Here is a 13414-nt window from a genome sequence, read left to right as displayed (position 1 = left end):
TAAGGATAATCCACTAGCGGGTTGGAGTGTTTAAAAAAAGCCCTCTTTTGTTGGCTTTTTGGAGAGTTTTGTGTCTGCTGAGTTGGAGGTGGGTGTCCAACCTCAGATATACATCAGTGTTTGAACATCAGCTGCAGTTGTATCCTTGATCATCCCAGTGTAATAGATGGAAGTGTTATCCAAGAAATTGTTGTGGGACACTCACTAGCTGAATAACAACACTGAAATACCAGAGGAACAAGTCAACCCCAGCAAAAACATAAAAACTTCATTCCTTAACAGAAATAAGGTCTTAAGAGGGCAACAAACTGATGCAAAATCTAAAGAAAGTGAGTAAATGCAATAAAATTTGGAGGTCATGTATTACTTATCAGGTAAGCAGCAGATTATAATGAAATAATGAAGCAAGAAAGATAAGTCCTAATCATAGGAATTCTCAGATAATGCCTTGATAGGTGGTGTTATCCTGCAACTCCACCACTTTCCATCCATGTCCTTTCATGTTCTCTCTCCATGTCCCTCCCTTGATTCTCCTTCCACTTTTTTCATTTTAATTAAACATTGTAAGATCTACTTGTGAAATTTATGGATAATACAACACTCCCTTGAAAAATGTCAATACATTATCTGGTGTAAAGTCATGTAATGTAACTCCATTGCTGGTCTCAATACATTTTATTTACAAGAAAATGCATAAGCAGGAGACAAATATCTATTGTTTGTGCAGTTTCAAAAACATAAACTATCACATAAGGGGGTTTTTGTGCTCCCCCTTAAACTGCTGGGAGTCAGGGAAATCTCTCCAGAGGTGAGACTGGTTTGGAATAGGTGAAGTAAAGCAGAGATTCACAGGCACAGTTTCCTCATTTAAATTAACACAAAGTGAGAGGACAAAGAGGCTCCAAAAATTCTGTCCTTGTGGTTCAAATTTGAATATATGTTTTTAAAGCTGGCCAAGCAACTGAAATTAAAGCTCATGTAATTAAGTTCCAGTAATTTGAGCAGAAAGTAGTCCTGGGAAAGTTAGCAGGCTGGAAACATAATGGCGAAGAAGATATATTGGATTTTTTTGTGCCATTCCTATCACCTCAGAAGTCCACAAAGAGGAAATTTAGGGTTAGTCAAGAGTTTTCAGTCTCTGGCGTGCAGACCCCAAAGGTCCATGGACCAAACCACACAAGCAGACGGCTGGGTGGTGTGTTCCCACCTGAAGTTTTCAGTGTCTCTTCAGTTTTCTGTACAGGATCATGACACGGCCCCAAAGTCTCCATCCTCAGGGGTGCTGCTGCCTTCTTTTCAAACTCATGTGGCTTTGCTCTCTGCTCCTTACACCCACCAGCAGTCCTGGCTTACCTCCTGCTGCTGCAGAAACTTTTGGCCTCCTCATGGTGCAGATTTATAAGCAGTGTGATCTCCTCTGCATCCAGGCATCACCACTCCGGATCTTCTGGGAGACTAAGGTTGGAAATTGGAAAAGGGATCACAAAAAGTGATAAAAGTAGAAGTAAAAAAGATCAGCAGCAAGGAGGAACAGCTACAGAAGACTGGGCAGTTACTAAACAAAAAGGATAATGAGCCAGGAGGAGTCTTGGTGGACGAAAGAGGAGTAGTGGTTCAAGAGCTGCCAGTCACAAGCAAGAAGGGTGTCACATAAAGCAGTTGACCCCCTCTAAAGCACAAACTCCTCTCCAGGCTGTTATGGGAGCTCTGGGAGGTTTGACATCCTTCCCCTTGCAAAGCAGGGTTACAGACACCCTGAAGGACTTTGTGGTGGTGTGGCTGCCCCTTGGATCAGAGCAGTGTGTCCCACCAAGCCCTGGCTTGCTTTCGGAGAGAACCCCCCGCTGACTCTCCTCTGGAAGGAATGTGTGTGCACTGAAGCTGTTCTGCAGCTGGACCAGTGCCCAGCAAATGAAGACAGCCAGGGCATTACTGCAAAACCATCCCAAACAGAGACACAAGTGTAGACAGAGCTGAAGCATAACCCAAGAGAAACAAGGCTACTGTCAGTTGCCTTAAATTCACTCAATATACCTGTGGGAAAACTGTAGGGGATTTAGAACATAGAAATGTTGAAAACTATAAGAATTTTTTGTAACATGCTGCTATTTTAGGTCATATTGTACCTTCAACACTTGCACACACTTCAGCTAACATCAGTGTGATCTGTACTTAACGAACAGTGAAACATGCAGGGTGCCCAGCGATGGCTGAATGACTCAGGAGGAACTACAATTGATAAGACAATGATTTATGGGCCTATTGTTTTCTAGGTTCTTGTAAATAATCCTAATTGGTGTTAATCATCCACCCTCTGCTTTGTGTTATCACCAAGCAAAGAACACTTCCTAAAGAAGCTATTTAGGGGCATAATCCTTCTGAAAGGCAAGACAGCTATTGACTTCCACAGGACCTGCACTGAGGTGCTCAACCAGGGAAAACAACTGTGGAATATGAGCAAAACACATCGTGCTGTCTTTCCATGCTTGCATTCAAAAGTTCCTTTCCAATAAACTCAGAGTAAGTTCAGTGTGTCCCAGTGATCCCTTCCACATGGCCTCCATGCAGGGACTCTCCAGCCTTTCTACCAGCTCAGAAATGCACCTCAAAGGACGTTCGTTTGCTGATGTTTGTTTACTGCCAGTTTCCAGCTCCTGCCTGCATCCCCTCGCGATGGGCTGGCTGTGTCAAACCTGACAAAGGCTGCTTTGGAAGAGCAGACACCTGCACCAGGACCTGGTGTTTTTCTGACTCTGATTTTATTGTTATCCCTGAAAAAGTGCTTTGATCTTTTGCTGCTTCACCATTTGTCACACCATGCCCTTGTCACGGGGGAGCCATGGAACTCCAGACCCCCTTGCCTGCTGGTTTTAGGTGTAAGGTTTGGTGGGCTCAGTTTTAGCATACAGATGAGCTTGCTTGACCTTAACAGGTCTGCACTTTAAAAAACACTTAAATAGCATTCTAGAGGGTGCAGTCACATGCTGCTTGCTTACGGAAACTACAAGGAAACCAGACAGCTTTTCAATTTGTGTATCAAAGAGAAGGAGATTTACACATAAAAGGGTGAATTATTTTGATTTGTAGTTTTCAAGCCACTATACGTTCTCTGACATAAATGCTCCCTTGTCTCTGCTTTCTGATAGTTCATATCAGGTTCAGTGGCCTAGATTTTCAAAAGCGGTAATTTTGGAGGCCAGTATTCCTCAGTGCCAACTCAAGGTGCCTTAAAGAGACCAGATATTGTTAAGATACTGTGTGTCTTTGGCAAATAGGGCCATTTTAGCATCTTCCAAACTTGGCACCCCAAAGCGACAGTGTGAAAAATCCTCAGGGGTGGGTTTGCCAGAGGAATAAAGCTTTTCCCCATCACGCCATTTCTTCTTCTGACTCTGGTCCTCACAGCATCATACTCCCATCACCATTAAAGGTTCCTGCAGAGTCAACATCACCAGTCCTTTTTGACATTCTCAACCACCAAACATCCTACATAACCTATAAAAAGAGCTCATTTCCTCAGCTATTTCATCTTTTAAGCAGCTATCAGAGAAAAGCCTTCTAAGGCCTGAGGCTGTACAGCCAAAATCTAGCTATATGGTATTTGAGGGAGAGGAGGGGAGAAACCCTATCCCAATATCTGCATTATCCCGTTACCCTTGGATGTCTTCCACGTACTTGGAAGAGCAATGCCCCATTCTTGAGGCTTCACATTGCCTTTTTGGCAGAAGAAGGGTGGATGTGGCTCCCTTCAAAGTCAATCAATGTCACATCTTTAATCAATCTAGAAGGTCACCACTGCACTTCCATCAAAAAAGAGTTGGGTACAACTCTTGCTGAGTCTTGATTGTTTGTGGGGGACGCACGTTGCAGTGGGTGTTGGAAAAAGTCTTTTCTGGTCCTGACCTCAGCCCATCTTCTATTCCTAGGCTCTTTGTAAGAGTTTAAGATCAAATGAAGATTATACCCAGGACTCTGAGACAAAATGATGCAGGAGTATGTGTAGTGAAACCCCAAAATACACCAAAGTGACTTATCTCTGTGTTTCTTTATGGCTGTGAACACATGCAGCTTTGCTGTAAGGTTCAGAAAGCTTAGGGAGCTTTTGTGTGACGGCAGGTCACATTTTGAGCAAGCTTACAATGATTTTGAGTTTCACATTACAATCATCTATGAAATGTCATTGTTCATCTGGGATGTCTGTGAGTGGTCACAAAACAGAAATCTATTGCATTTCAGGGAACTGTGACTAGGAGGGAGAATCATGGCAAGGTATGTGTCAAAAACACTTGAACTTGAAGTCAGGACCCCTTACACAAACACACCCATCAATACAAAACACTGAATCTGTTAAGCCAGAAAATTCTTCCCCCAAGTTGGAGTAATTTCATTTCCATCCTGGCACTACTGGAGCAGGATCCAAAGCTCAGTAAAGTCAAGGGTAGAATTTCCATTGATTTCTGAGGAGCCTGGATTGGATCCTAGATCACATTGTCACACTGCAGCAAAACCCAGCCGTGTTGCAGTGTACCCACCTGCTCTCCAAAGTCGCAGCTCTAGCCGTTCAAATCCATTGCAGGTACAATGTAGGTTATTCCAGCATTTACTTGGTGCAATGCTAAATAAATACTGTTTTATCAAAATCAGCAATACTGCTCCTCGTTAGTAAATTAGGCCAACTAATGCACGCTTTTTATTAGGACATTTTGTCTCCTTAAATCAAAACCAAGTGTCAAAATCCCTATTCTGTCAATCAGACCGGTGCCCTCCTGCACCGGCTGTGAACTAGGACTGGCTAAAGACGTATGGAAGAAGTGAATGAAGACCTTAACATGTTTTTTAATGAGGAACTTGGGCTTCTTTTACAATAATTCAACAAAATCTGGCTAGGTGAGGGATCAGCAGCTTTTATGTACACGAGAAAGAAAGAACGGAAGAAGGGAAGCAAAAAGGAAGGCAGGAAAGAAGGGATGAAGGAAGAAAGTAGGGTATGAAGACCCTCTGTTTCATTTATTAATACTTCATATTGACAAGTCACAAAAAGACAAAACCACAAAAACCCTCTTTAACCTTTATCTGTTCTCAACAAAATCACCCACCTACAAATTAAAATCCCATCCAGACATTGCTGAAATTACTTTCTTAGGCAGTTCTGTAAAGTAAATTGTTGTGCACACTAAGAAATTATTTTTAAAATAAGACACAGAGATTTTTTCCTTCTGTGCAAGCAAATCAAACCAGAACTCTGTATCTGAGAGGAATTTCTGGGAAGAACAAATAATCCTCCATAGCCAGTACTAGAGTAGGTGCCCTAAACAAACCTACAGAAGGAGCATAATGAGGCAATGATTTATTGCGTGCTATGCAAGTCTCACTGCTGTGAGCGTGTTGTAAGAACCAGCATAAGGGAGAGGCACTAATCATCCAGCCTCCTCCTCCTCATGTGTTTCTGGATATTACCTGCTCAGGATATGAGTGTGACACTGAGAAAGGGCTGCAGCCTCCCTGAGCTGCAGGATTGGCAAATGATCTTTGTGCTGCAACATTTTGTCTCATATTTAAGGCACCATCTCCCACTGACTAAAAAATAAATTTAAAAATCTGCGTATGGATATTCTGAAACTTCACACAAATATAAAATATCATCCATGTTGGATGCATTATTGCTATGTGTGTACCAGATACAGATTTCAAGTTGTGTTTATTTACAACAAGAGTGTTGCCATCAGCAGGTGGAATCCTGGATCTTTCAGAATGAAGGGTAAAACTTCCTTTGGCTGCAAAAGGGGCAGCATTTCACCTTTGCATTAGGGATTAAATACAGACAAGGAATTCTGCCCACAGAAATATTTGTAAGAAAGTCTTGGTCCAGAAGAATTACAATCAATTAAATGAGGAGCAGAAATATGCAATGTAAACAGCATTGCACGGATCAATACAAATCAACATGAGCCTGACCCTATATGTGTTGTATTTGCAACTAGCTGGGCTTTTTTTAAAATTTAAAATTCATTTGTGTTCTTATAACGACTGGTGGGTTGCTTGCACTTCTGCCCATATTCCTCTCAATTTCTCCAATTTAAGATACGAAAAATCCCCAAAACTAAGAATTAGTCTTCAAATGTGTGTGGTGAGTTATTTATCATAAATAAACATGGAAAAATTACCTGCAGACTACTTGTGCTCAACTTCCCCCTTACCTCCCCCCCGCCCCAAAAGGCTAAATCAGTGAAATAAATTAATTGCTATGAATTATTCAGCTCTACCTGTGGCAATGAAAAATAGCAAGAGCATTAGGATTCTTCTTTGTGTACTAAGCCTCTAATTTATAGAGAATGCATATTAATAAAACACAGGAAATTCATCAATATTCAAGTCACTGGCTGCCTGACTATTTAATGTAAAATTACCAGCCAACTCAAAACTCTTACCAGTTAATCATGCAATCTAAGCCATTCTGATATTGATGGTTAACATTAATTGCCCAACTGCCGTTTATAAAAACCTCTCCTACATCTTCCCTTTGCCTGGAAGAGAACCTTTGACACATTTAAGTTTTCAGACAAGCTGGAGTAGGTCAGCTCATCCAGCCTGCTCTCCAGCCCAAAATGTCTGTTTGGTTCTCATGAAAGGGACGCTGTCTCCTGTTGTGGTTTTGCTTTTGAACATGAACAGTAAAAACTGTCCTTCATTATAAGGATCTTTGATACGTTTCCCTCCTTCTGCAGATGTTCTGCAGGTGGAGAGAAGAAGCAGCTGGTTTTTGTTCCCTGCACAGATTGTGTTGTCCTTTACAATGGAAACAAAGGTGTTCAGATCTGGAAGGCCAAAACAGTCTCACCCGCCAGCCATGTACTCCATAAAAAGCCACCAACAGCATGTTCCCTCCCCCAAACCTGACTTCACACTCCAAAGGGGATGGCTGGCAAAGAGCAGTGACACCTTCAGACATTGCCAACTTGTGCTGCATGACCTGCTCTGCACAAATCAAGGTGCAACATAGGAATTGGGGGAAAATTCTCATGTGATAAAACTTAGTCAAAGTTTAGGCTCAAACTCCCAAATTTATCATACCAGTAAGAAGTGCTGATGAAGGGGATGGCAGTGACATCTTCCTAAAGCAGTGCACCTGAGCAGCTCTCGGTACTTATCATCTGATTTTTTTTTTTAATTCTTCTTTTTTGGTTTTATTAACTTAATCAAATTAAAGTTTAAAAAAAAAGTCAGGGAAAAACCCAACCTACAAGCAAGTAGAAACCTTTCAGTTATTCTAGCCAAAAAGTTAGGAACCTGGAAGTTAACTGCAAATCAGCAAATCTGCAAAGAACTCACTGTAGCAGAAACTTCAAACTACAAATATATAGAGTCATGTAAGTGCTACTGTATAATTTAAAAAGGATTTTTAAAAGCAGAATTCTTAACCACTTTGAAATGACACCCTGGTGTAATTTAAACTGAAATTAAAGTATCTTAGAAAAATTTTGCCAAAATTTTTTTTAGAGTAAAGAACACAGTTTTCTCTGGATACAGTAGTTCTCTGGATTGAGAGAAATTGCTTGAATTTTATGATTTTGCCCCTCTGCAATCCAGGAACTACCAAGAAGTTAACAAGTGTATCTTCCCATGAAGTGAGGGCTGCTGAGCAATGACTGGTCAGATAAGACATGTGGTGTTGCTTCTACTCCCTGACTACTCCGGAGCAAAATCACTCTCCTGGCCTTGAGCCTTATGTAAGGGACCCCATCATCCATCACAGCCGTGTCAATAAGAACTTGAACCTGCATGTTTGCAGAGAGCAAACACTCAGCGTGCAATAGCAGTGTCTCCCAGCCCATTTCAAAATTCCAGTAAATATTTGCGGAGGATGTTGTGCAGCCTTCGCGCAGGTCCCGGCGGCGACTCAGCGCAGCTTCCCCACGGTGGGCTCCGAGCTGCTGAGAGGTAACAACGTGCTGACAGCAAGGAGAAAATGATGACTGCACAGTGAAACACAGCCTCAGAACAAGCAAAGACTAAATAAACTCTCAGCATACCTCGGTAATTCTTTGTGGCACAAAAAGTGGCTTGGGCCTTGTCTGAACTGGGCTTTTACCTAAGCTGGAAAACCATGTTTAAATTAAATTTAAAAACCATTCTTCTTAAAAGCACTTCTACAATGCTTTGGCTGGACAGTGTGTTTTTCTAACCAATGTTTACATAGTTTGACCCATTTTCACTTCTTTGCTTTAACTGAAACTATTAATTAAGCTATTTAAAAATTAAATTGAGTATATGCGTGCTTTGGACTGGATCTCAGGCTTCATTTAATTGTTGGTTCTTGTCCTGAGTTTGGCTGTGAGGGTGTGTGAATCTGTCTCCATTTGGAAATGAACATGAAATTACAAATATATTTCATACAGACTATGAGATTGAGTAAAATACTGAAGACATGCCCTGCTTTAATTGTTTTAATTGTTTGGACTATATCCCCATGATATTGAAAAATTACATCTGCAAGAAACACAGTGACGTGAGTCCAGTGTAGCTCACTGTGGAAAACTGTGCAATTGTAAATGGCTGAGCTGGTATTAGAGATATAAACCGAAGTTCGATTTTTATGAGCACAAAAACAGTCACACATCACAATTCTTGTGATTTATGTTCCACAATCATGTTGGATTTTTGAGTGGAAAAGGTACCTAGAAATTAATGAAATGGGGTCATCTCTATTTTTCTATTTGCAACTAAAATAATTCAGGGCTTTCTCTCGTAGAGGGGTCAATGTGCAAACTGAAGTTTGATTTAGATTTCCCCATTGAATGGCTTTTCTGTACAGAAATCTCATGAAGACACACTGACTGATTCTTTAAACTTCACTGTTGATGCTGAAATTATGCTGTGTGTCAAAATTACATTAAACAACTGCACTTATTTTCACCAGAAAAATTTGATTATTTACTCTCATTTACATTACATTTTTTCTCCACTATAAGGCTGACTTGGTAATTCCCTTAGGTCTGGACATCTCCAAGTAGACTTTTTCAGTAGAAAGAAAGCTTTCATTATATTTCATAATTTTTTTTCCTCCTTGATTTAAATGTTATAATTGGATTGGAGAGATATTTGTTGAGAACTTCATGTTTTGCCAGGCTCCATGAGCAGCATCTTTTCATTTCTCTCTTTTCAATGAACCTTTTGACTTGATAAAAGTGGCTCTAAGGTATTTTTACAAAAGAGGCCAACAGAGCCAGTTCATTTTAAACCCTTCTCTTTAAAGTATCTCATTTCCTTACTATTTCTTAATAGAGGCACTATCCTGCAATGTCATAAAGAATGCTGCAGTTGACTTCTGTGGGATCAGGATCACTCTCTACTGTAATTAGTTCTATATTTCAAAATATTAGAGGTCATTTTCTTCTTTTTTTTTTTTAATCTGAGAAAAGAAAACATTCGGAAAAAAAAAAGGCTTTCAAGTGTGACTGTCAGTAGAATACTAAAAATAAGTTGCAGGCATTCCAGTTGTTACAATTTATGTTTCTAATGAAATTTTCCTCTTCTCATTTACTGAAAATTTTTAATGTAAGCTTTTACAGCCATTGATTCAGTATCTTTAATCTTCCACCAATATTAGATAGAAGTGGAACTAACTAGGGAAAATCTATCTGGTTATAAAGAACAGTGTCTATAAAGTAGTTCAGTTCATCCAAAACTGCTTTTTTTTCCCCAGTCGGTTGGATAGGATAAAATTATATTTTGAAATAGTGTTAATACTATTTGGAGATTAATACACTTGTAATTAATAATACTTTTAAAATATTATGATGCCCCTGGAGAAATCAAGGGATTCAATGTCAATCACCCTGACTACCAGCACTGGGCATGATCCCACAGCGCCAAGTTCTGCTTCTTTTAATTGCATTCAGTAGCAAAACCTACTCCCTGAGACTGGTAGGCAAAATTCAGCTCCAGCCCAGACCAGGGAGGGAGCACATAATTTCTAACAACTCATTTAGATGGGATCTGTCAGGGTTTGCATGAGCAAAGGCCTGGGAGCCAGTCTCACAGGGAGAAAATAGCTGAGCACCCACACCCCGGGTCGTGGCCTCTCCGTCCTTCCCTGTGCCGAGGGCTTGCCGCAGGCTCTGCCAGCACCACGATCCCTGTTTTGCAAAGAGGGCTGTGCTGCTTCACTGGGAGCTGTCAGGCTCCATCCCTTTCCCCAAGCTCCTCTCCCCAGCCCCATAAACACCCCGGAGCAGACACCCTTTGTCCACACAGTCTATTTATAAAACCCCACTTCCAACATGTTTCGGCTGGTGTAGGTCAGCTCCACAGCTCCAATTATGGCAGCCAAGCTGTGTAGCAGGAAGGTGCAGCACCCGAAGAAATGGTCCAGGGCCAGTAATGACTTGACCCTGAGCAGCCCCAGCAGAGCAGCACGTCTGACCATGCCCTTCGAGTGGGGCAAAAACGTGCTTTTCCCTCATGACCATCATGTCAATGCTAAAAATATAAAACACTTTGACCCTGCAGAGTAGCCTGAGTGTGCCTTATGGACAGTGCCTTTAAAATCCACAGGTCCCTAAGGCAGAAAGAAATCCCGCACCCACTGAAGTGAATGGAAAAACTCTCCTGCCCTGCAGGGTGCCAGGAGTTGCTTCCCAGGGCAGGAAAGTTAAGAACATGTGCAAGACATTGGCAGGACAAGAGACCTATTTTTGGACACTGCTTATTCTAGGTATTTCTACCATTCCCTTTAACACTGTCCCAGAACACGTGGGAATCATTCATGCATTTACTAATCTTGAAATGAGAAATGAAAGTTGCCCAAATTCCCTGGGTGAGGAACAGCAGCAGAGGTGAGTCTGTCTGCTTGGGGACTGCTCCTGTGCACAGAGTCTGGCTGGGACGTGGATACACCACGCAGCCCACAGCAGCAGGGCACGGGGATGCAGACCCTGGACACCTCCTCAGCCTGCTGCATGCCCACATATACACCCTTCCCACACTCTCTGCATGGGCAGTAACAGATGAGCCCTGTCAAACACCTGCCTGGGTCTCTGCAGCTGCCACGCATGGACAGGCACTTGCACATCCGTGTGGGAAAGCAGTGTGCATCCCTGCTTTGCTGCTGAGACCTGACCTGTGTGCTTCCCACTCCATTTACTTCTCATCATGCACAATTTCAGGGCTGGGATGCACAGGAAGGTCCTGCCAGAATACGCCTGGTTAGTTCACACACTCCCAGGGCTTTATCCAGCAGCACATGCCAGTCTCTGGACAAAAGGATCTCTGCTGTTTCCAACAATGGATTAAAGTGCTCCCTCTGCACTGGCCAGCGTGGTCCAGAGCAGTGTGGAGGTGAGCAGCCCACATGGCCATGGCCATGACTCGTCACACGAAGCACCCCAGACACACACAGCCATCCCCTCCACCTGCTCTGGGCACAGGGGAGACTTAGGGGCTACATGCACGTGCACGTGCATCTTTTCTCCTCCATCTCATCTATATCTGGCACAGGGAAGGGGTGTGATCTCCTGACAGTGTGAGAAAAAGTCTCTATTTATTCTGTCTGGAAGGGCGTTGTGTGCAGTGAGAGCATCTCAGCTCACGTGTGTGCTCGCAGGAGACTTCATTTGGGGTGCTGACAGAGGAGCCCTGGTGCATCCCCTCAGCCATGGGGGTTACCTGCAGACCACAGCAGGCAAAGGAAGGAATAACTTCGAATGCACTGTGCCCTCTTCCAGCACCCTAATACTGTCCAGAAGAGCCAGTGCTGAGTTTCAGTGGGCTGGAGGTGTGGGCACAGGCTCCCTTCTGCTGATTTGACTGAGCCCCAGGGCCCCTCAGGGCTGGTGGTGATGGGGGCACTTCTGTCAGCACTCTGTGGAAACAAGTTAATTGACATATGCTAACACACTGTTAAACATAACACTGTCGTGTTTAAAAATATACTAGCTGGTTGGATCAAATGCATTTTAAAACATGCCTGCTTTTTTTTTTTTTAAGAGGATGAGGTTTTGGTTAACATGTGCTAGTAAAAACATTTTTGAATATGGTTGAGATGCAGGAGATGTGAGAGCAAGAGCAAGTGTCCTTTGGCCAAATACAGTCTGCAGGGAAACTTAAATTAAAAAACAGGTTTTCCCTGATAATGTTAATTTGTTTATATTGTCCAGTTCACAGGATTTCAACATGAACATGCAGCAAAATGTCTGTGTGCAGCATAATACCATGTAATCCATCCGTAGCATTTGTAAATTCAGCCCTAAGGCGCCACTGCAATAAACACCATAATCGTGTAATACGATAATAACAACTCCCCAAAAGCATTACAACTCTTCCTGTCAATACAGGTATCTCTTTAATGACATGCTAAAACTGAAACCAGAATTAAAATCAAGATGTTGTTTTGTGTCTTTAGCTATAGTTGTAATATACATCCAGGGAGAGGACTACTCCCTCTGACTGAAAGGAAGCCAGTTTCTGACTCTGTCCACTTTTCTTTCTGTAAATAGCTACTGCTGGAAAACACACAAACCATTCCTCTTTGCATGCTATTCTGCTTCTGGCTGGTCCTCCAGCACTCTTCAGCCCAAGGATTCTACAAAGCTAAAAGCTGCAATAGCTTTTTACCTCTAGTTTGAAGCCAGGATCCTCAGCCATACAATCACTCCCAGTGAAGCTCTTTACACCATCACAGGGCAGAGAGCGTGATTTTGGCTGGTGAATGAAGTAGCAAGTGCAAGAGAACACTAAAAGACAAAAGACTTTCTTTCCATGCAAATGTACTGTGGGACAGCAAATGGAAAATGAAATAGCAAAATCTAGGTCAGCGAAAAGCTTATGGTATGAAGAGATAATAAGTAGAATTGCCTCTAAATATAACAAATACTTACTCAGGTTTTTACCAAAAGCATTGAGGGTTCTTTAAACAATAATGCTGGGGCCTGATTTGTAAATCTGCATGTTCAAATATTATGGAGCAAAATGAAGTCAAGATTCAAAAATGAAACCATACATCAAATGCCTGGCAATGTATGTACACGAATACATGCTGTGATCGCCCGTCATCTGTGCCCGAGTCAGTGTTATTGGAGAGCTGTACGAGCAGTTTTCAATCAGGCTTTGGGGATGGAGTGCAGAACTGAGACTCATCTCTGGGCTGAAATCACAGGGGCTACAGAGAATTTGCATTGACACTGCTCAGCGATGATATTTCTGTTGGAATAAGTGAGGGTGTTTTGAGGTTTACATTGCATTTTGTGTGCAGGGTTTAAAGAACAGGAGAAATTAAGACCAAGATGACTATGGAGACAAAAGAAACCTGAGGAGAACTTAAAAGCAAACCCGTCACTACAGAGATGCCTGGGCCAGGGCCCCCCCAGCTCCAAGCACTGCTGTCAGATGCAATGGCAACCTCTGTGCTCAGGAATGC

The 13414-nt window shown here is 42.3% G+C and overlaps 1 protein-coding gene across 1 annotated transcript in view; it reads right to left on the bottom strand.

The window, feature by feature from the left end:
- Window positions 1–660: 660 nt before the first annotated feature.
- MAF (MAF bZIP transcription factor) overlaps window positions 661–13414 on the bottom strand; it is a 62720-nt gene continuing 49966 nt past the window's right edge. The window contains exon 4 of the mRNA XM_017740786.1: window positions 661–1455. The gene's annotated coding sequence lies outside the window, so the exon portion shown is untranslated. The remainder of the gene's footprint in view (window positions 1456–13414) is intronic.

This window comes from Corvus brachyrhynchos, unplaced genomic scaffold (genome assembly GCF_000691975.1).
Source record: "Corvus brachyrhynchos isolate BGI_N302 unplaced genomic scaffold, ASM69197v1 scaffold26, whole genome shotgun sequence".
Lineage (NCBI taxonomy): Eukaryota > Metazoa > Chordata > Aves > Passeriformes > Corvidae > Corvus > Corvus brachyrhynchos.
Note: the sequence above shows the minus strand (reverse complement) of the source record. Positions and strands in the feature narration are given on the sequence as shown.